The sequence below is a fragment of the Artibeus jamaicensis genome, unplaced genomic scaffold (assembly GCF_021234435.1).
Source record: "Artibeus jamaicensis isolate MK-2021 breed Jamaican fruit bat unplaced genomic scaffold, CSHL_Jam_final contig_465, whole genome shotgun sequence".
NCBI classification, from domain to species: Eukaryota; Metazoa; Chordata; class Mammalia; order Chiroptera; family Phyllostomidae; genus Artibeus; species Artibeus jamaicensis.
Window position 1 is genome coordinate 37671815 of NW_026521843.1, and position 23096 is coordinate 37694910.

The 23096-nt window shown below is 38.6% G+C and overlaps 1 long non-coding RNA gene across 1 annotated transcript in view; it reads right to left on the minus strand.

Moving 5' to 3' along the window:
* The window catches only part of LOC128627708 (uncharacterized), a 248868-nt gene that overhangs the window by 108901 nt on the left and 116871 nt on the right, over positions 1-23096 (minus strand). Inside the window, exon 2 of the long non-coding RNA XR_008392001.1 lies at positions 18762-18844. This is a non-coding gene — a long non-coding RNA (uncharacterized LOC128627708). The remainder of the gene's footprint in view (positions 1-18761; positions 18845-23096) is intronic.

Genomic DNA, 23096 nt, shown 5'->3' on the forward strand with positions numbered 1-23096 from the left:
TGAGGCCTACCTGAAAAAGTGGTAATATTTGCTTTGGGGAAAAATATAATTAGTTTGAGAATCCAAATAAAAGGCCATTATTAGCTACTAGTCAAAAGATGGAGAGGAGGAGAGGGATATTCTCTGAAGAAACACTTACATGTTGAACCATGTGTGGATAAAAGCTTTATGGTTATAGGAAACTATATTTCTTCACTGCTCACAACTTAGAGTTCTAAACAGCTGAACACTGTCAAAGACCATGTGTGTTTACTTTTTCTCTCCTTGTAAGCAAACACAACAAAACACAATGTTCCCTCTTTATGAAATAAATTCTAACCTTGAGATTTTGTGATGTTTAACAGAAGGCAATGAGAGTTGATGGAGTTAAAATATACTATTTAGAGATTTTAGAGTCTCAAAATGATTATTCCTTTGGGAATGGTACCTTCTAAATAAACCAGCATTTAATTGGAAACAGAAAATGCCATTGTTACAGTTACAACAGACTCACTCTCTGGGCAAGTATGCCCAAGTGCTATTCACACAGAACTAGCAGGTTCTCTGGTGATCTACATTACCATGTACCTGCCTTCTTTCCTCCCTTGGCACATGCTTGAGCTATGAATTTGTCATCAAAAAATTGAAAACCTGGGTATAATGCTCATATAATAGTGCCTTTGTTTCCAGGCTTACTGGGTAAGTGAATGTAAGTCTTCAAATAGGGAAACCAAAGCATAATTTCAATTCCTTCATTTCAGAACTTTCATTTTTTTATTTCAAGCAAAATGTTCATGTTTTGCAAGAGAAAGTCCTGTACACTTTTGAGCAGATCATCAAAGACAGACAACAGCTGTTTAAATTCAGCAAACTAATAGGAAGTTGGTTTTTTAAAAACATTTTTGTTGTTTGTTTGTTTTTCAGGGAGGAGTTATGGAGGAAGGAGAAAAAAAAAACAAGACTTAAATTTTAAACTTTGACTGAAGCCATTGAATCTTGGTCATAGAATAGTTTCCCTTTGTTCCAGATATCTATTGTTGCATAAAAACCACATCAAATGTAGCTGAGTAAAACTACAAGCATTTTGTTATGTTCACAACTTGGCAGGTCAGGAATTCCTTAATGTAGAACATATTTTGGTCTTCTATAGTTGGAGTTAATTGACCTGGATCCAGTATTAACATCCCGCTGAGCATCGGGGACCCAGGAAGGCTAGATATCATTACTTACACTCAGTGTCTTCAAGGTGCGGCTTTCCAATAGAATGATCCTCATGAACAAATGTCCTGGATAATTAGAGCCTACAGTTTCTGTTGATATGTACATACAACCAAATGCATATGTCACTATACAGGGCTAAAAGTACAGGTTGATTTTTATCATTTCCAAAATGTCCCTGTTCTAATACCGGTTACCATTAGCAGACCATGCATATGGAAGGGCGGCTATGAAATGAATGGTTTTTATAGGAAACTAAGGAGGACTCAATCAAATACAGCTCTAGACAACAGGGTATAGGCTAGATTGCAGGACTGTCGGTATCAGTTTGAACCTTCGAGTAGGTGCTAAAGTGTAGGTCATTGCCCACTTTGAGAAGACACAAGAAGACTTATGACAAAGAATGAAAATCAGGAAAACCAAGGTAGAATAGACATCCTGCCAAAGACTGAATGGGAAAACACAGACGTGTTACCTTTTCACCCTTCAAGGAATGGACACCCATGAGGTGAACAAGTAACTCTCAGATATGGGTGGGGGTTTTGAGATTTTGTTTATTATTTATTTTTTTGGAGAGAGGGGAAGGGAGAGAGAAAGAGAGGGAGAGAAACATTGATGTGAGAGGAAAACACTGATCAGTTGCCTCTCATACACACCCCACCCCAGGACCAAACCCACAACCTAGGCCTGTGCCTTGACCAGGATTGAACTAGCAACCTTTCAATTCCTGGGACAATGCCAAACAAACAGAGCCACACTAGTTAGGGTGGATTTGAGATCTTTGAGAACAGCAAGAAGGCTCTCTACCCTCATACTGTGTGTTGGCGCAGCTGAGAGATGCCAGCAGTAGTAACTTTAGTGCAAACATTAGAAACGGATCATATTGATTTAACAGAAGCCCTAATCTTAATCATCTTTAAATTAGCAATTTTGATTTCTGATGAATTATTTTTTTGGAGCAAGTCACTGGATCCAAACATTTAGGACCTTCTCCTGAGATCAAAGAACCCCTGGATGAGATAACTCTCTACCACGCCCTTCCGAGGTAGGAATGCTCTTTCTCCTGTCTCTGGGATGGGGGCCTTCCTGCTGTACGCCCTCCACTGCAACTTCAAAACTCTCATACTCAGTCTCATCCTGTTGAGGTTGAAGAGTAAGCAGTGCCTTAAACACTCCCCTTATAAATTCAGCTTGTACTCATATCCTGGAAGCTGGAGCCTCTTTGGGGAACATAACTGGGTAGAATGTGTATATTTTTCTTTGTACCTTTTATTTTCTGAGTTAAAAAAATCCCTTATTTTAATACTGCCTCATATTAGCCTTTCCAAGATAACTTCAACCATTTCCTCTGCCCTTTTATTGAAGCCGATGGGGCATTGCAAATTATCATTGTACTACTGAGTCAGTAATAGCCATGGACTTTTACACGGCATCATTAAAGGAGCTAATCCGAATGCACATCGACTACTTTTCTCATTTGACTAATACAGCCACGTGATTTTTTAAACTGTATTAAAAAGGCCCAGTTTAAATTACATGATACACTACCATTTGTGAAGCTCTAATGTGGGATATTGCCACAAATATTTCTTCAGTTTTTTGTTTTTACAATGTTTCTGAAATATAGTACAAAAGAAAATAATTAATAAATAAATTCTGAACCACAGTTTTAATTCTTTGTGATGAAATTGTTTACAACTTATTATATTTCAAAGACAATTAAGATTTCTATTCATTCTAGCCAGAGCAGAGAGGGAAACCTAATCTCTTTTCTCCATTACTCCAACAGTCCCCAAATAGAGGAAGAAAATAACAACTAATATTTATTTGTTCTATTTAGATGAGTGTCTCTAGGCCCTGTGCTACAAATTATCTTATATAATCTTTCAAACAACCCTGAAGCGAAGGTGTTGTTATTTGTACTCCTCCCGCTTTGTATTCACCAATACATATATTCCAAATCTTCAGCGCAGCCATGAATGTTAAGATAAAGCTTTGAACTCTACTCTGAAGACATCAGGTTGATAGCGAATGTTTTAGGGCCTCAAAGTAATATGACCAGAGATGAGCTTCAAGAATATAAATCTAGCAATCAATAATCAGATATATTTTATAGTAAGAACTAGTTAGAGAGAAAGCCCAACAAAAGATACTACAATAGTTTAGTAATAACATCGATAGCCCTGCAACTCTGGGCGAGGAAAGAAAACAAAGGCACAGGTGGCCAATGAATTGTGGAGTCGTTAGTGCCTGGACACGAGGAGCTTGTAAAAGAGAGAAGGCTAGAACGGACTTTGTCATGAAAGCTGATAGTGTTAACAGAAGTAGTGTGGATGGATTTGAGCGATGATGATTTCTTTTAGATGTATCAATTTATAGTTCTAGTAAAACCTGCAGGTAGAAAAGCCTGGCTTTCCTTTTTGACTAGAAAAGTGAAATGAAAGCGCTGTGTAGCTCATAAAGGAAAGCAGAGAAGAACAAAGGGACGGAAAAAGAGAGAGAAGGGAGATATGGAAGACAGGGAAGTGTCGCCTACTTTACTGTGCACGAAGGAAGGCTGTCCATCTTTTCTGTGCTATCATAGAATCTGCTGTCCAAAAAGGAAAAAGTGATGTGACTACCAAATCACCAAATCAGATGGCCATTTCAACAAACCACACAAATAATAAAACTCTCTGGCAATCACAGTCAAAGGGGCAGACCTCGTTCCTCACCACTCACTTTAATTAATCCCAAGCCCCTGGAAGGAAGGAAGGAAGGAAGGAAGGAAGGAAGGAAGGAAGGAAGGAAGGAAGGAAGGAAGGGAGGGAGGGAGGGAGGGAGGGAGGGAGGGAGGGAGGGAGGAAGGAAGGAAGGAAGGAAGGAAGGAAGGAAGGAAGGAAGGAAGGAAGGAAGGAAGGTAAAAAGGAAGAAAGAGAAGAAGAAAAGTAGGAGGGAAGAAAAGACTAAAAGAAAGAAAAAGAGTAGAAAAGAAACAAAACCTGTTTTTCTTTGTTAAATAAGTGGCAAATTAAATTTGTGAACTATTTCAGAAATGAGAGCAGGGCTTATAAAGTAAGCACATAATTTGTATGCTTTTTTTCTGTTATGTGAAGATACTGAATTTTTCAGTATACAAATACTTTTTTGTTTTCTACTAATTGATATTCAGTGTGATATTGAAACAGGCAAAGTCACTAGATCACAATTCAAAGTCTACCTCTGACCTTTCACTTTGTAAGGCGTCCATAAAGTGAGGTTCCCACAGAGAAGTGTAAATGTAAGTGCCCCTTTGAAAGAAAAGCAGCAGCTTCACCTCAGGCTTGTTCCTCCCCCCAGTTGTCTAGTAAGAATGCTCCTGGTATCAGGTTTCTTAGCCAAACAGTATTGCTCTTTCCTATTCAAACTGAAGGTTTTTAATGGTTTGTTTTCTTTGGTAGTACTTATAGCTTAAAATAAAGTTACCAATTTCTGGAAACACTTAAACATTTTCTCAAATACTAAAAATTTGAGACTGGTGAACAGCCACCAATATTTGCCTAGCAGCCATTGACCCCTTGGGACACTCCCAAGCACCATGTGGTAAAAACAGATCATTCAGCCCAGTTGTGCAATTCTTTGTCTGCTTGGGTTTCCTAACGGAAAGTTAAGGTTGATTATACAGCCACTGAAATGAAATAAAATGAAGCAGACCAGAGCAGTTATACAGGAAACTTAGTCTTCTAATGCAAGTGTATCAAGCAAACGTGAAAAAAGTTTTTTTATTCCAAAACATACATATTTTGCAAAGGTAATCTAAGAATACTTTTGATTTTTCTGCATACTACCCAAGTGACTATCTCATGGGCGGGTTTAGTCCAGTACCCAGGTGTTTTCCTAAAGTACGAACGCACCTCACAGCAAAGCAGTGGCAGGACAGAATTTCTGTTTCTTTTTCTGAGAAAGTTGTCCTCCTGCATAGGCAACATGGAAAGGTGGGAAGAGTATTGATACTGGAATTTTTTAACTGAACATTAATCCCAGCTCTGCCCTATCAGCAGTTGTCATGGTTCATTCATCCAGCAAATACGTGTTCAGCATGTGTTCTGTCGAAGGTGTTATGCTAAGCACCAGAGATGAGAACACGCAAAGGCAACTCCTACCTTTAAGGAAGGTAAATATGCACTGGGGTGCTACTCACTCTGTTGAGCGTTAGAGTAAAAATATGCATGCAAAGCCACAGAAATGCAGGAAAACCCCTAAGAGTCTCCCTAAAGAAGAGGGAACATATTAGCTAAGATGTGAAAAGGGAGGAGAAGCCTTAAAGTTTACACTTCCATCACCTTTCAAATGAGAGGCATGGGTTTCTCCTACAACTGCTTCCAGGGGGTTATTTTATGTAACATGCTAGTAAAGAAGAGACCTAGTCCAAGGTCAGGAATGAATGGGTTCTTTTGTTACTCTTTCCTTGCCTCTCACCTGGCTGAGAAGTATCTGTGCTTAGCTCACTTGTTATTCATTTTCTGTACCTTTCTTTCCATCTGAAGTGGACTTGGCTAAATCTATTGGAAGCATCTAAATTTCCCTGTGGGTTTTTTTTTTTTTGCTTTGAGTTTTTCTCACAGGTATGTACGCATTTTTCCCCCAATCACATTCTAAGGTGTTACAGGACCAAACCTGTGTCTTATGCTTCATTAGTACCTCTCTTACTGCTTAGCATGATGCCTGCACAGAGTAGGAGCTACATTAGTGCTCACAGAGGAAAGCAGGGACAGACACAGTGTAGCTGGCTCTCAACAACTTACATTGAATGGGATCCACCGCTGCACTGGAAGTAAATTCTAGAGCTGGAATTCTAGAGCATTGTATGACTAGCAGATAGTAACAGCCTGAAAAATTAATTCTCTGTTTATTGCTATTTTCACTATGATTGGTATCTTTAAATGCCAGGCTGATTAGCATGCAGGTTTACAATTACTCTGAGCTCTGAGCCTTGTAATGTCCTGTTGTTTCGCTTCCAGGGATTTATGCCTGACTCCTGCTCTGTTTGTAGGGGCCCGTGGGGCAGAATGACAGAGCCATCCTCGTTTCACCAGCAGCTGATGGCGATGATATTATTATTTCCACAATCAGTTTGGTGATGGTTGTTTGAATCTCATCGTGTCTAACAGAGAAAGAAATTAAGGAATTAATGTTTGAAAACTGAGTGTATGCGTTTAGCATCATTACTGCCACCGCTGTGGCAAATGCTTTGACATTCAAGTGAGTTCCTGTTTACAATATTGCCACCATAATCTCCTCATTATGTAATTGCTTTGGAGATTTACAAGGTTGAATTTCTGATACTAGTTCTCAGTAAAAAAGAACTCATGCATTGGATTTATAAAAAATCATCCTGGGGATTTTTTAGATTGTTATGTCAGTGTTGGAAGAGTTCGATTCAGCAATAGGCCCTATTGTCAGCTGCGGCAGCCTGCACGCATGACATGAATTTCTTGGGTTACTCTACGAGGGGGACTAATTGCATCCTGTCCTGGGGTTGTGGAATAAATTCGTGAAAAGGCTTTCTCAAGTGGGCAGCTTGTATGGCTATTCCTAAGAGACCCTCCGACTCTGCAATGAACACGGGATATCTGCCCCAGCACGCTTTCCTCTTCTGAAGCCCTGACAGAGAGCACCGCTCAAGTGTTCACTGGCGGGCACCATGTCAGTCAACAAGGAATACATTTGTGAGGGCAGCAAACCAAAGCACTGCCATCTGACAGCTTCATTTCCACGTGATTGATTGGCCAGGGGATCAAGGAGGCAGAGATCAGACATGGCCAAAACATGCAGCTGGAGGACGTGTTGGTTTTTTTTTGGGGGGGGGGCATTTCTTCTGTTCAGCCCATGGACTGGAATCCAATAGAGAAATAGTTTGGTTTTTCCCTTTCAAGAACATTCTTAAATTAACGTTATAATTAACATCACAATGGTTTCTAAGCAGTCTTACCAAGCCTAGACCTTTCTTCCAACCCAAACCATTTTGCTTCATCATCTATACCAAATGCAAAGAACTAGTTCCAAACCTCTGCAAGCTACAGGGTCCTGCTGAGGATATCGTATTCACCTTTCGGATCTGATCATCAATACTTGGCTATTTTCCTGGCTTAACATTAGTATTATTACTTTTGTTTATAAAAAGCTAAGTTAGTTGTTACTTACTTTTTTTCTAGACCACAAAATGTGAGTTCTAAGGACACCAAGAGATAAGGGGTTGAAGGCAGGAATCTGAATAAGATTTATCTTCTTGCATAAAACTGCTGCAAGTCCTATAGAAAGAATTCTTTTTCTTGCAGTCTGGCTTCTGTATACATGATATGTCTACTAAACTCTGGAAATAGGAATGTTATAGATCAAATAAGTGTTGTAAAGACATCTTTGTTGTAAATGTTGGAAAACTAAATTTAACAAACACAAGGAGAAGGGGAGGCATACAATATGATTAAGCAAAGGAATGTTCCTAAATAAATAAAAAACTAAATAATTATGTGCTTAAAACAGGATAACCTAAGCAATTTGACAGTCTGTACCAGGATGAATTTCCATAACTCTGACTCCACATTTATTTACGTGACATGAGCACTTCATCCAGGTTAGACATTTGAAGCATCTAGCAAGACAATGAAAGAAACAACCTCATGTTGCCAGTTAGCAGTCAGTTATCTAGCAACCACAGATTTTTTAAATAATCATTTCTGCCCCTCAGTTAATATGTTAAAGATAATAAGTTTAATGTATCGGTAATCCGTTCAGTAATTTACATGTAGATACTAGTGCAAATGTTCTGCAATTACTCGTTGAGATTAGGAACCTTCACATTTCAGTGAATAACCAAGAAAAAGCCTGCAGCTTTCAGCTGTCAGTTCAGAGGAAGTTTCTGTTGAGTTTCTGAGGCTGTCCGACCACGATCTCCTCTGCCTGTCCGTTTCTATAGCAGCTTTGTTGTGTTATATTACGATAGTCTCTCCCCCTTGAGAACAGCCATAGGAAAGCCACAATAGAAGCATTATTTGTATTGTTTGGTTTTGTATGAGAGACACATCGGGAAACCACTGCTTTGTGCAGTAGCATTTGCAGGAGGTCTCCAGGGGGCACCGAGCACACTGGCTCAACCCCAAGCTGAATGACAATAAAGAATGGGAAAAATTAAAAGGAAAGGTGCTTTAATTGAACCTGTGTTTGTGGAAATGTGATGCCGACCTAGAAAACACCTTTCTTAGCTCCTGGAATGAGGGAGAGGGCTCCCAGAGACCCTCTGCAATGACAGACGAGTCATGACAGGCTGAGACAAATGCCCCCTTGCCTGGAGATGGACTTCAAATTTCTTCTTTAAGAAATTCTTATTTCTCCATTGACAAATAAAGTAAGACAATAAAAAAAGTTTAAATAATAAAATAATATTGAGAAAGATCTAAAACAGGAGCCAACAAACTTTCTCAATAACAGGGCTTTGTAGAGCACATGGCCTCTGTCACAACTACTCACCACTGCTGCCCTCAGACCGTGAAAGGAGCCACTGAAAATGCTGTAACACAAGCAAATGGGCATAGCCGTGCTCCAACAAAATTTATATTTATTAAAATAGGCCCGACTCGACCCAGGAAGCTATAGTTTACTGACCCTTGATCTAAAATAGTTCCCAATCCAGCTACTCTCTTGAAATTAAGGAAAAGTCTAAATTTTCAGGGGTGTTCAACCTGTGGCCCACGGGCTGCATGCATCCCAGGATGGCTAGGGATGCAGCCCAACACAAAATCATAAACTTACTTAAAATATTATGAGATTTTTTTGTTTGTAATTACGTATTGCAATGTATTTAACACGTAGCCCAAGACAAGTCTTCTTCTTCCAGTGTGGCCCAGAGACGCCGAAAGGTTAGACGCCCCTGGAAGGAATGGAGTGAGTTGTCAAACGGGTCTAAACCCAGATCTGCCGAGGCCAAGTCTCTTGTCCCTTAGTCACAATGCTCACATGCCAAACCTTGCTTGCAAAGCTGGGAGGTTAACCTGGGACACCTGAATGGGCTGGTGCCTCAAAACCAGGTCTCCAGTATGGGACACATGAGAGGCAACCACACACTGATGTTTTTTTCCCGCTATTTCTCCTTCCCTTACCCTCTCTCTAAAAACACATAAATAAAATATTTTTTTAAAGTTGGACTTGAATTTGCACCTCCTGGTCTCGCTCATCAGCTGTATGTGCTCAGGCAAGGCAGGATGTTCACGGCCTTTGTTTTTCCTGATCTGTACGAGCTGATCTTTAACTCAGTAGGAATCTTGTCAGCATCAAATGACAAAATTGCCTAAATATGCTTTATTAATTACAAAGGGCTAAACAAATATGAGCAAGGTCCACATATCAATAAAATAGATAAATGACTGGCCGCCACAGGTGAGTGTGGTCAATGGGTTACGTGATTGGCTGTGAGAAGCAGACACACAGACCCCATGGGGACAGCGGCTGGTTGACTGTACTCTGCTCAGGGCTTCCCAATTATGTCTCCTAGTCTCGACAAGCACCCTTGCAAATATATTATTTAAAAAGTAATAACCAGTATTTAGGTCCAATCATGAGGCTGTCGGGGGGGGGGAATCCTATCTTTAAAAAAATCTATGAAAATTATATACCCTATTAGCTTAAGGAATAAGCAGCCATTTTATATTTGAAAGAATGCCTGCCACTGTGCCTTTCAATTTGGGACGCGATACAAACTAATCCTAGATTCACAAATGACTCCCTGAACCAGAGTGTGTAGGAAACTTCCCAGGCTGATAAAAATTCCCTAATGCTTCTCGGTCTTCATATCACAACCATTTGCTCTTCTAAGTCAAGTTCAAACCACGGCCTCACGTTCTTGCTTGAGAGGTGTTTGTTCTATGAGGACACTGTTGAGTAAGAGGAGAAAGAGCAGCATTGCTCTCTGCTGTGTTGGGCTGCCTATTTGTCAGTTGTGCGGATTTCGGTAACTTGCCATAGGAAACATTGTAGAGTCTACTGACTTGTTTATTTATTTTTAATTTTTTAATTGCTTTTTATTTTTTAATTTTACTTATTTATTTTTAGACAGAGGAAAAGGGAAGGGAAATGAGAAAGAGAGAAACATCAGTGTGGGGTTGCCCCTCACATGGCCCCCACTGGGGACCTGGCCCACAACCCAGGCGTGTGCCCTGACTGGGAATTGAACCAGCAACTCTTTGTTTCGCAGCCCACACTCAATCCACTGAGCTCCACTGGCCAGAGCCTGACTTGTTTATTTTAATCCAACAGTCTTTTTTAGAGCTATTTCACTTATATTAACTTATTTTAGTTTTATAACCCCCCAAAAGACATACAATTTACTATAATTAAAAACAAATTGTTTTATTATTTGAAGAAATATTCTTACTGCCCATGGCTTCCAGTAGTGTCTAGGAGCCCCGACTTTTGGCTTAAACATGACAGGTCACTGCAGTTCCGAGGGGCAGTCAACTAACAGCCTGACCCAATCACCATCTGTCTACAGGCGCCCTCTAGAGGGGTGTCCAACCTGTGGCCCTCAGACCACATGCAGCCCAGGACCGCTGTGAATGCCGCCCAATGCAAAATCGTGACTTCACTTAAAACACTATGAGGTTTTTGGTGTGATTACATGTCATGGTGTATTTAATGTATGACTCAAGACAACTCTTCTTCTTCCAGTGTGGCCCAGAGACACGATAAGGTTGGACACCCCTGCTTACGTAAAGTCTGTTAAGGAGGGGAAGTTTTGGTAGGGAAAAAGAGGGAGTGGAAGGCAGAAGCAGAAAAGGGTGGCAGACGTTCTGCGTGCAAGACAGAGCACAGCAAGGTCTGCAAGACAGAGCACATATCCATGAAGCCACGTATAACACCATACAGTGGTCAAAAGCACAGCAGGAGTAAAAGTCTTGATCTAATCCCAACACACTGCTGATGTGCTGGTGACCGTGCAAGTCGCTTTCCTCTCTGACTCTCCTTTTCCGCACCTGTACTACCAGACAGTCTGCACTGCTGCACAGCCGGTCTTCCATCTTTACTGTTTTATAGATTCATGATTCCAGGGATTTTAATAGGGATTTAATGCAATGGATTACAGAAGGTTTCATGGCGAGAATCTCCTCCACAGTGTGATAAAAGCAAGTGTTTAGGTTTACTAACCTGAATTCTGCCTTGTAATGTAGTCTCTTCTTTAACTCAGACCTGGAGTTATGGAAACTTGTCTTTCCTATGGCTTCATTCATTCCAGAGAACACACAACCCCTTCTTGCTTCCTAGAATTATATCCCAACTTCACCCATCTCTGATAAATTCCTAAGACAAAAAATGTTGTGCCTACTCTGATTGATTGTGCAGTGGGGTAGCACACAAAGTATATCGGTAAGATATGAAAATCATAAACTTGGAAAAGCAGTCCATGAATGATGTTATAATTTATATTTACAAATCTAAACTTTATATCTTATAGGTAACAGATTACCCCAGACAAAATACCTATTTATATCAATGAAGAAAACAATAGACAATATACACTTGTGCTATTTGTTACATTATTGAGGCACTTAGAAACTGGAATAGAATTATAATCAAACAATCCATAGCGCACTGGGGCAGTGATTCTCAACTCTAGCATCACAATGAAGTCATGTTCTAATGTTTTAAATGACCAGGTTCCCTCCCCTGATCATTAAATGTGGGCCTTCACGTGTGCGAGTTGTGTGTTCTAGAGTGTTATTCACAAACGCCAAAATACCCACGGTGCACAAAGAGTTTTGCTATCCCACTGCCCTGACATTGCGCTGAACACAGATGCCAGAAAAACATTTGTAAACGCTTCACTTTTCCTACACAAGTCTTCCTTTCATCATTAGCAGAGATTCCAGTACGGAAATAAATTTTACTTCATCTTACAAGCTTTTATTGAATTATAAGGAGCACAGGAAAACACAGCCACTAGCAATGACCATATGTGGAAGGATAATATTGTCTGGGAAAAAAGCACTCATGGAAGCTGCTCCAGGCGGCCTCTGAGACCTCTGAAAACGTTCTCGTTTCTCACTAACTCACGTCTTCCCATTTGTAAAACGGAGGCAGCAAATGCATCTGACCACCTGCAAGAATGGTCTGGGTACAACCTAAGTAAATAGGTGTGTTCCTAGGAGCCCTTCTCCTGAGAAAGGGACGGTGCAAAATTAAGATATCAGGACAGTTCCTGTGGTTGTCACTACCACTGTTACTTCACTGTTGTACGACAATATTCCTGTCACTGTGTTAACGATCTTCTTGGGACTAACAGTGACAAGTGTAAAATGATTTTTTAATGTCATACTTGCTTTGTCTTGGGAAAAAAAAAAAAAAAACTCTGTGAGGATGTTAGAGAAGGCCAAAAAATACAGTATTTCTAAGCCAAGTCCCCATAACCTCCAATTTAATGCACGCATTCATTATTTCAATTTCTCCACCCCTTCAATTACTACACCTTTTCACTCAAACATAACGTAAAGCTTCAGCTGATTTGAATAGTGTTATAAAACACTGAAGGGGCTCTCTACAGAGCACTAAATCCTGTCAGCCTTTCTTGGATCCAACCTTCCTGAATATCAGAACTATTTATATCTTGCTTCCAGAAGACAAGCTCCATTTCACATCCGTGTCTCCCAGAGTCACGTAACACGTGCATAGTAGTAAATGCTGCTGTGTGCCATTGAAGAATCCTGCATCCAGAGTCTCAAGTATTTCTTCCTTATATGTATGATGAGGGAAAGTGATCTGAGTTCTACAGTCCTTCTACTTCAAAAATTGCTGAGACTAGAGAATTATTTCCAAAAACCCCAATAGGATGTTTTTTTTTTAAAGCTGAACTGTGACTCTAAAATTCAATTTGAAGAACAAAGCAAACATCACTAGCTAAAAGAGCAAAAACATCTGTAAATAGTTTAATAGTGTACTTGGAAGCATGGCGATTTTCCCCAGCCAAACATTAAGACATACAATAGAATGACAATAGAAAAAGCATTGTCACTCTGGCCCAAAATATATAGTCATACAATGAAATAGAATAGAAAGTACAAAACCAGTTTATGTTTACAAAAGAATCAGTGAGAACATGATGAAGATAGGAGCTGCTGTTGTGAATGAAATGTTTTTCCATTTCTGATTGTCACTCATGGTATATAGAAAATGTTTATATTCTTTACATTAAATTGGCGACTGGCATGTTCCTGAATTTACTATTACTTACTGATAGCTTTTCAATTGATTAACTTCTGGTTTCCAGATTAATAAAATTATATCTTACACATTTTGGTCATCTTCTTATATTTAAAAATACTTACTAGCAGCATTCTTGTTGGTTTTGGTACCATTATGTAGCGATTAGAACTCCTAGTATTGTGATGGCTAATGGAGGTGATGAGGAGCATCTTTCTGACTTTTCTACTAAGTGAACATTGGCTGTTAGTTTTAAACATAAATTTTGTTGTGTAAAAGAGGTAACCTATTTCCAGGTTCCTGAAAGTGTGTTTTGATTCATGAATATGTTACATTTATAAATGCACTTTCAACAGCTATTGGGTTTTCATAATTTTTTATGATCATAGATCATACCCTTTAATTTCTAGATTAAACTGCACTTAGTACAGTTTTTATCTGAAATAATCAGAATTTGATAATATTGTGTTTAACATTTTTACATCTATAGTCATAAGTGAAATTGGTTTATGGGGTTTTTTTTGTATTATTCTTGTCAGGGGCTAAAGTACTGATACTCTATTTTTAAAACTAGTGCTATGGCTATTATCTAGGTGACTGGCAATCAAATAGGATGAATTATAGTATCCAAATCTACCTCAGCCATCTGAGTTGCAGAGTTTAGAGTTCAGCTTTTAGACAAAATGAATGCGATGAGTAAACACATACTTTAATTTTCTTTGTACAGGTTAAAACAACTTTGAGAACCACAGCTATGCGAATATAACACCAAACTAGTTTGTAGATTTGGAAATTAAAACTTTTAAATCATTCAGATTATCACCCATAATTGCATAACACATATATACAAAAAATTAGATTGATTTTCTTTCTCATTAACTGAATCGCTGAAAAAATGTTGGAATCCACGAAAACACTCAAGCCAAAACAAATTTTGTTAAAAATTGGCATAAGATCAAAATTTTTGTATCATAGAAATAAATGGTCATACTTCTCATGTTAACCACTATGAATAGTAGGAAGTCAATGGTAAACGCAGTTGAAAGACCTAAGCTTCAGAACTGCAAACTAGTAGCAAGATACAAAATCAACATGCAAAATATGAGTTGTATTTCTATATACTAATAATGAATTTTGTTTTGCCAAACAAAATTAGATGCCAATAAATGTTAATACATCCTGTGCTCATGAATTGGAAGAAAATGTTGTTAAAATGTCCATACTATTCAGAAAAAAATCTGTAAATTCAATGTAATCTCCATCAAAGTCCTAATGACATTTTTTTGCAGGAATAGAGCAATCTGACCTAAAAATCATATAGAATTTAAAGAGTCTTCAAATAGTCAAATCAATCTTGAAAATAAACACACTTCCAGATTTCAAAACTTATTATAAGGCTACAGTTACCAAAACAGTATGGCACTGGCATAAAGAATGACATACAGACCAATGGAGTACAATACTGAGCCCAGAAATAAATCTCTGCATATATGATCAAATGAATTTCAACAAGAGTGCCAAAACCATTCGGTGGGGAACAAACAGATAATGCTCTTTATCTTTTCAATAAAGAGCACTGGAAAAATAGATACCCACATGCAAAAAAATAAAGTTGGACCCCTACTATACACTATATACAAAAATTAAAGAAAATCAAAGATCTAAATGTAAGGACTAAGAAGAAAACATAGGAAAAAACCTTTATAATATTAGATTTAGCAATAATTTCTTGCATATGACACCAAAAATACTAGCAATAAAAGAAAAGAATAAATTAGACTTCATCGAAAAAAAATTTTTTAAAGCTTTTCTGGCCCTGACTGGTGTAGCTCAGTAGGGTGGGCATTGTCCTAAAAATCAAAAGGTTGCTAGTTCGATTCCCAGTCAGGGCACATGCCTGGGTTGCAGGCCAGGTCCCTGGTAGGGGGGCCTACAAGAGGATTGATGTTTCTCTCATACACCAATGTGTCTCTCCCTTTCTCTATCCCTTTCCCTCTCTTTAAAAAAATAAATTAATAAAAAATTAAAAAATTATGCATCAAAGGACACTATCAACAGACTAAAAGAGCAATGCATGGAATGAGAGAAAATCCTCACAGGGGATTAATATTCAGAATGTATAAAGAACTTGTACAATTCAACAACAACAAAAGACAACCCAATTAAGACGTAGTTAGGGACTTGAATAGACATTTATCCAAAGAAGATATATAGATAGATAGTAAATATATAAAAAGATATTAAACTTCCCTAACCATTAGGGAAATGCAAATCAAAACCACATACCACTTCACATGCATTAGGATGGCTAATATTTAAAAAAAAAAACAGAAAATAACAAGTGTTGACAAGGACTTGAAATTGGAGCCCTTGTGCTTCACTGGTGGGAGTGTAAAATGGTGCAGCCACTCTAAAAAGCAGTGTGATGGTTCCTCAAAAAATTACACATAACATAGCATATGATTCAGCAATCACACTTCTGTGTATATACCCAAAATCATTGAAAGCGGAAACTCAAGTGGATATTTATATGCCAATGATCACAGCAGCACTATTCATAATAACCGAAAGGTAAAAAACTTGCAAATGACCAGCAATGAATGAATAAAATGTGATACATATCCATACAAACAAATATTGTACGACTTCACTTATATGAGGTACCTGGAATGGTCAAATTCATAGAGACAGAAAATGGAACAGGGTTTTTTCCCCAAGGGCTGGAGGGAAAGGGAATGTAGGTATCACTGCTTCACGGGTGCAGAGTTTCAGCTGGAGAACATAAAAAAGCTCTGGAGGTAAATGGCAGCGATGGTTGTTCCACAATGTGAATCTGCTTAATGCCAGCAAACTACACAGGAACATGGTTAAAATGGTAAAACTTACATGTATTTTATCACAAGAAAAAACATTCTAAATTGCTTGAGGTGAGGGATTACCTTCTCTACATACAAAATTTCTATCCAATGAGAGCCTCTGGCATGAAATGAAACTCAGCTTTTCCACATACTCTCTATTTGAGTACTAATTATAGTAACTTCTCAAAGCTTCTGTTACCATATCTATAAAACCACATGTACAATATGATCTCCCTTGTGAGCTGACATAAAGAATAAACGAGCAATGCTTTAAAAACTTAGTCATGGTGCTAACAAATATTAAATACCTGCTCACTACTATGCACCACAACTGCTCACACAGCCGTCGTCTCTCACACCACTGCATCAATGGGTACGACTTGTGCCTTGATTTTATGCCTATAAAATGGGAACTCTGTAGCCTACATTGCAAAGTTCTCATGATGATTCAATGAGATATAAGAAAGTCTTGTAAACTGTAAGACTATATAATAAGATCCCTACCCACATAAAGATAAAATACATTATAAAGTAAAGCAAGAAATGGTTTAAAAAGCACTGCATTTGCCACAAAGAACATTTCTCAATGTTCTTTTTTAAACATAAAAGCACATTTAGAAAGGAAAATATACAGAAACCCCCAAATCTGGAATTGCAATATTCAGTTCTCTCAAACATACATGATAAAACTGACCTCTCTCTCTCTCTCTATCACACACACACACACACACACACGTACATACACATTTCATAGTGGCACTTATGCTCATAAAAAATTAAGCCAAATAACTATCATTCTGAAATGATTATGTATACCACAGCTCATGACCAAGGAAAAGCTGCATTCTACATAGGCTCTTGTCTCACGGCACATGCAGCCTCCATGAGAATTCTTTGAAAGGCCAAAGCCCCCACATCTGAGTAAAACCAGATGCTCAGTGATCAACTGAGGGCATCTGGTTTCAAAGGGAGTATTTTGGAGGTTTTCCTGTACCGAGAGGTGGAAGTGCTGGCAAGGAGAGCATTCGGTATATGCACCTTCTTCTCCTGGGCAGCAGAGGGCGCCCCCACTCCACGAGAGATTGCTTTCCCTTCCTGGCCTCCCAGACTGAAAGACCTGTGAACTCCAGACCAGCGGAGCCCCTCTGTTCCCACAGCCATATTCCCCTGAAAACATATTCCCATTCCCAGAGAATTATCAGCACATTCAAAGGAGTAAAAGGATCTGTGGTGAAGGGAAATTGTGTGGGCCACCTCACGGCAGGCTGCCGCAGGACTCAGCAACTCCTTTCACACCTCCTTTACTCCGAGGAGAATTGAGAATGTCTGTGGCAGCAGTTGTGAAGGAGCAACTAACACCTCCCAGGGTCCATAACCCCAAAGCAAGTTTCACTTGGGAATATTAAGTTACAGCCAGATACGATCGACGGGCAGCCGGGCTGAGCTTTCCCAGGATACCAGTCACACAGGTGAAGAAGCAGGGGAGAGTCCATGGCCCTGGCTGGGACAAGCTCAGGCAGGGACCCTGCTGGCCTTGGCCAAAGCAGTCATCTTTCTTAGCACGTGTATGTGTTTGGAAAGTTCTGAGACTGACTCGCACAGTGCAAAGAAACTTTGCTACCTTCTAATGTGATGCGCCAAAATAATTGCAAAACAATTTAAAAACACCATAAAAGGGAAAGTCTTCATAAGGTTGCTGCTCTTTTTCCCTCACTCCATTTAACAGTTGGCTATTCAAATAGCACTAAGTGAATTCTGAGAAAACTCCACATAAAATGGTTTTTGTCAGATTCTCTTCATTCCATTCATATTGCTGAAGAGTCCAGATAATTCTCTAGGAGGCCATCCAGTGAGGACGTCCTTTCCTCCCTGTTTTCTATCCTCCCTGGCCCATCCCATTTTCCTTATGCTATTTTTGTCATCCAGTCTCCTTCAGTCAACACAATATACATTCTTTCCAGATCAGCCAACCATCACGAAAAACAATAAAACAACCCTCCAGACTTGAATCTACATTAGCTAACACGCCATTAACGTCACCTTGCCTCTGTGGCATTGCAAAACCCGGGTGAAATTGACACTGAAGGAATCTTATTATAATGCCCCTCTTCAGGCAATTCAACAAGCTCCTGAAGACTGGCGTATGTGGAATGTATAATAGATTGTTAGGCACTGTGCCTTACTTGTGCACCTGGATGCGAGTGGAAGGTCCTCCAATAACAGGCCTTAGCCACAATCAAGAACCAGACTGAAACTCTGGCTCTGGTACTTTCCACCAGTGTTACCCAGAGTACTTCACTTAAAAACTCCTTGTAGTTTCCATAATCTCAGATATAAAGATAAAAATAGAAAACAATGTAGGTGGTTGAAAGGATTCCTATGTTATAGTCATATTTCAAAAACAGCTCTGGATACTCAGTAAACATAGCATTCTCCTTTTGATTAAAATGAATTGAAAGTTACACAAACTTTCTGAAACTCAGATTTGGCAAATGTACTTACACGCAGAGCGCTCTCACGCATCACTGGCCTAGGAGAAGATCCGATGCTTCATTTCACTCTCTCCACTTCACGATGTCAGCAAGCTTCATGGGGGAAAAAGTAGAAATATATTTAGCTACAAAATAGTGTTCTTTTCCTGAAAACTCCAGAAGAGGCTTCTTCTACCTATTCAGAAAAGTTCCTCATGTCTCTGAAAGTGACCAGACAGGCCTGAGGAAGACTGACTAGGAACAACCTAAGACTTGTGTAGAAGGCTTTGGTGTACACTCTCAGCATTTCTAAGTCACACGCACATCTAGGTCTCTTTCCAGGTAGTATATTGATTACTTGCAGTCAAATTGTAGTGTCTTCAGGCAGCATGTTCCTTTATCATCAAGGAACCAGCAATTTCATACTCCATAATTGAGAGTCACACAGTTTATCAGAATTGATATTCAGAATAAGAGTTTTTAGTTTGAAGCTGAATGTGTTTGATAGATTTGTCTTGAGCCTGGTTGCTTGCTGGGGAAAAAAATAGTACAGTTAAAGTTTCCATATTTTTGCCAGGCGAAACAGCACCTTATGCATTCTTTCAGGAGAGAAAGATATTTCCATCCATCATACCAAGTTTAGAAGACTTAATTCTAGAAATATCATATTGGTAGTTTCTTCTTTTCTGGGGATGGCTACTCAAGGCCAAATGAGCAGTTGTAAATTTATCACCTCATCCCAGAGAAATCATCTGTTTCATAATGCAGGTCACACTGTTACTGTGTTTTAAATGCTCTATTTTTGAATTAGAGGAAAAGATAATGTATCACCTAGTTTTCCATAATGGGTAACAATATTCTTGTACTTGCCTAAATAAAATAAAAGCCAATGCAAACTCCATGGCCATATTTAAATTTTTTATAATAGATTTCCACTGATCTTTATTAATTTTATTTCATACATATTATTTGGAAAGCATTAATGATGTATTGGTTCTTTTACTCTCAGAAAAAAATACAGTCAAACCTCACTTCTAAAACATTTTGGTTCTTGAACAATTCCATTATCAACCAAGTTGTTCTTGGAAAAAAATGTCTAGGTTGTCTGACAAAACTTTGGGTCTCAATTCTCCACCTGACTGTCCTTGCTCACACCTGTATGACAAGTTGCATGTCTCTCAGGTGACAAAGGAGATTCAGTTTTCAAACAAAGTGTTTCTCAAACAGTTTTCAGAACAAATTAAGTTCAGGAACCAAGATTCCTCTGTACATATTTTAAGCTTTTATTCAAATATAAATCCTGAAAATACTGTTTAAATGTTCATAAAATATTTTGGGATATATTTTAAAAGCAACAAATTCTAATTAATTGATAATGGTACGAATACCTCATATCTGCCCTCCTTTTCTGCAAAGATTCTAAAAAAATTTAGTGATTTTTACTCAGAATAGACATTCTGATTCACATCTCAATAAATATGCATTTGAAAGACAGGAGTATTTTGTGCAAAGTTCTGCAATGTGTAGAACCCAAGAGATTCTGTCCTATAGCAGCTCCCGAGCAGAATAGAATCAGTGCATTTGGCAAAACCGAAACCACAACTACGGCACCAGACCACTAATTAAACCTCCTGCTCTCTGAGAAATGCTGAAGAGAATAAACACTGCTAAGACACAGGAAGTGGTTCATTTCACTGGTTCTATATGCATATGTTATCCTAAAAAGTACTATTCCCATAATTTACTGCAGTATCATGTGATTCCAGTTTTGCATGTGGCTCCTCTGTGATGCCTTCTGAGACCGTGTCAATACACCTTGATCCCTCCCTGCTTCCAGATTCTGTAACAGAGTATCAGGAGTGTGACATTTCAAAGTTCTTTCTATTTCATATGTATATATATATATATACTTAAAAGATTTCACTTATTTATTTTTAGAGAGAGGAAAGAAGGGAGAAAAAAAGGGAGAAAACGTCGATGTGAAAGACAAACACTGATAGGTTGCCTCTCACACACCCCTGCCTGGGGAGCTGGCCCTCCACACAGGCGTGTGCCCTGACTGGGAATCAAGCTGACTTACTCTCAGTTTGCAGGATGACACCCAGCCTACTGAGCCAACCAGCCAGGTCTCATATATATTGATTTGTACTCTATAAAAATTATATATTGTTTGTGGTGCAGGCACTCAAAATGTTATATATCTACACAGTTTCTTAAAATGTGATAGCCTTAGAGAATGTTGCTGAACACAAACAAGCCTTTTTAAAATAACAGTGATTCGTGTTGGTGTTATTTATATTAAGAAACCCTGAAAACTTATTTACAGGCTACACTCCTTTAACCACAACTATTTTTTTTTACTTTTCAGCATCCCTCCCACATCTTCCTGAACACTAAGCGAGAAAAGTGTGGTCATTCTAATTTTCTATAAAATCCTGAAAACATAATTTTATAAATTCAAAAACCATAACTTTCCTTGAGTATAATTGTTCATTTTCAATGATGGCTCTGAAGAATTTTATCAAACTATCTAGGGGATCATCTTGAAACCAAATGAACTAAAACATGTACATTAAAAAGCAGAGAGAAATAAAATATAAAAGAAGTATAATTCCTTGGTGAAGTCTGTAGGCTCTAGTACATGATTTCAAGTGGTAACTATCTCCAGAAAAGTTTCATTAATTTTGTGGGAGTACATAGAATGTATTTAAAGTTTTTGTCTTTTTAACCTTGGCATGTTTGTTTTATTATTTTAGTGTAAAAAATATGGTATTAGTGAAGGTAGAAAGTTTTCTTTTGTGTAGTTTAAGAATTATATAAAGAGTCTTGAAGAATTGTAAGATCCTGTAGCTATATGAAAACAAAGATTTTTACCTAAACTAAGTAGCCAGTTAGTTTATATTCATCTTTACCTTTCAAATTCAATAAATAGAATATTTATCCAATTTGTTTCACATAAAAGAGATGGCCACATAAGCATAATAAATGATGCAGTAACATTTTATACACATGAATTTAAAATTACAACTTTTTGAAGAATGTTCTATACTCTATGAGGATTAAGGAATCCTAATTTAGAAATTGAGAACAGGCTGACAGTGACCGGAGGGGAGAGGGGAGTGAACTTCAGGGGAAAAGAGTGAAGGGTTTGCAGGAACAATGATAAAGGACACATGGACAATAAAGGGGGGGGGTGGAAACAGGGGAGAGAGGTAGGAGGACTGGGGGGTGGACTGGGATGAGAGTAAAAGGCAAAAAAACTGTACTTAAACAACAAGAAAAATGTTAAAATAAAAAAAATTTAAGAAAGAAAGAACCTAAGCAGCAAGTAATGTGCACCAAAGCTAAAGAAAATCAATCTTATAAAATTTGTTTGGTTTAAAAAAAGGTGGATGTTAAACTGAAATATGGAGAAACTGTTTTCAACTCCAACATACACCTTGTTCACACACACGCACCCCAACACACAATCGCTATCACTTCTTTGGTTTACAACTACCTGGACTCATGTTAAAATTCACTTTTAAAACATGGACCATTTCGCAGATGTTTCCAGACACAGAACATGACCGGTGGCTATTTTACCCAAAGTCTTCCTTTTTCACCCTAAATCTGCAATCTAATTAATTAGGTAGAAGAAAGATCATAACAAAAGCAAAATGTACATTATTTTAGGCATGTGATTCCTTGCTCACTCTGACTGGAATAAAAAGTGAATCTCATTATGTACCTTCAAAGATGGTTCAATCCACTCTATAATATTTTCCCTCTGGGAAAACAAGAGTGTGGTTAGCAAGCTCAGACACTGTGAACTGCTCCTGCATGGGGAGTTCTCGGCCCAGCTCGGCAGGGTCTGAGGAAGGGGACAGGCTTCGAAACAAACACAGTGAGTGTCGTTTGGCCACTGTGGACCGTGCTACTGGTCCCCACGGTTGTTGTGATTAAACTGTCTTCCGAAGGAGGTGTATGCTGTTCTTAGAAATAATATTAATAATAATCCAGACAATTAAAAGTCCTGAAACTGAATTGAAAGCTCTTCTATGTCCCACCATCAAGGAGGAGTTGCAGGAGAATTCCTGACAGCCAGATGGAGAGGCTGCATCTTCAGACCCTGTGGCCTAAGGTCATGGGGTGAGAAAAGCAAAATAAATGCTGTGTTTACCTAGTGATACCGCATCTGCAGGAACCTGAAATGAAACTCTCCTTCCAGCTCCCGCTTTCACGTCAGAGAAATAAAACACAGGTACAAAATTTAGAGTTGTGTGTGCCTAACCCTTTCTGACCCCTTTAACCTTCAGTTATTAGTAATAATAACTATGACAATAATGGTTATGCCCAGGGCTGGAGGAGTTAACTAGTTAATGTT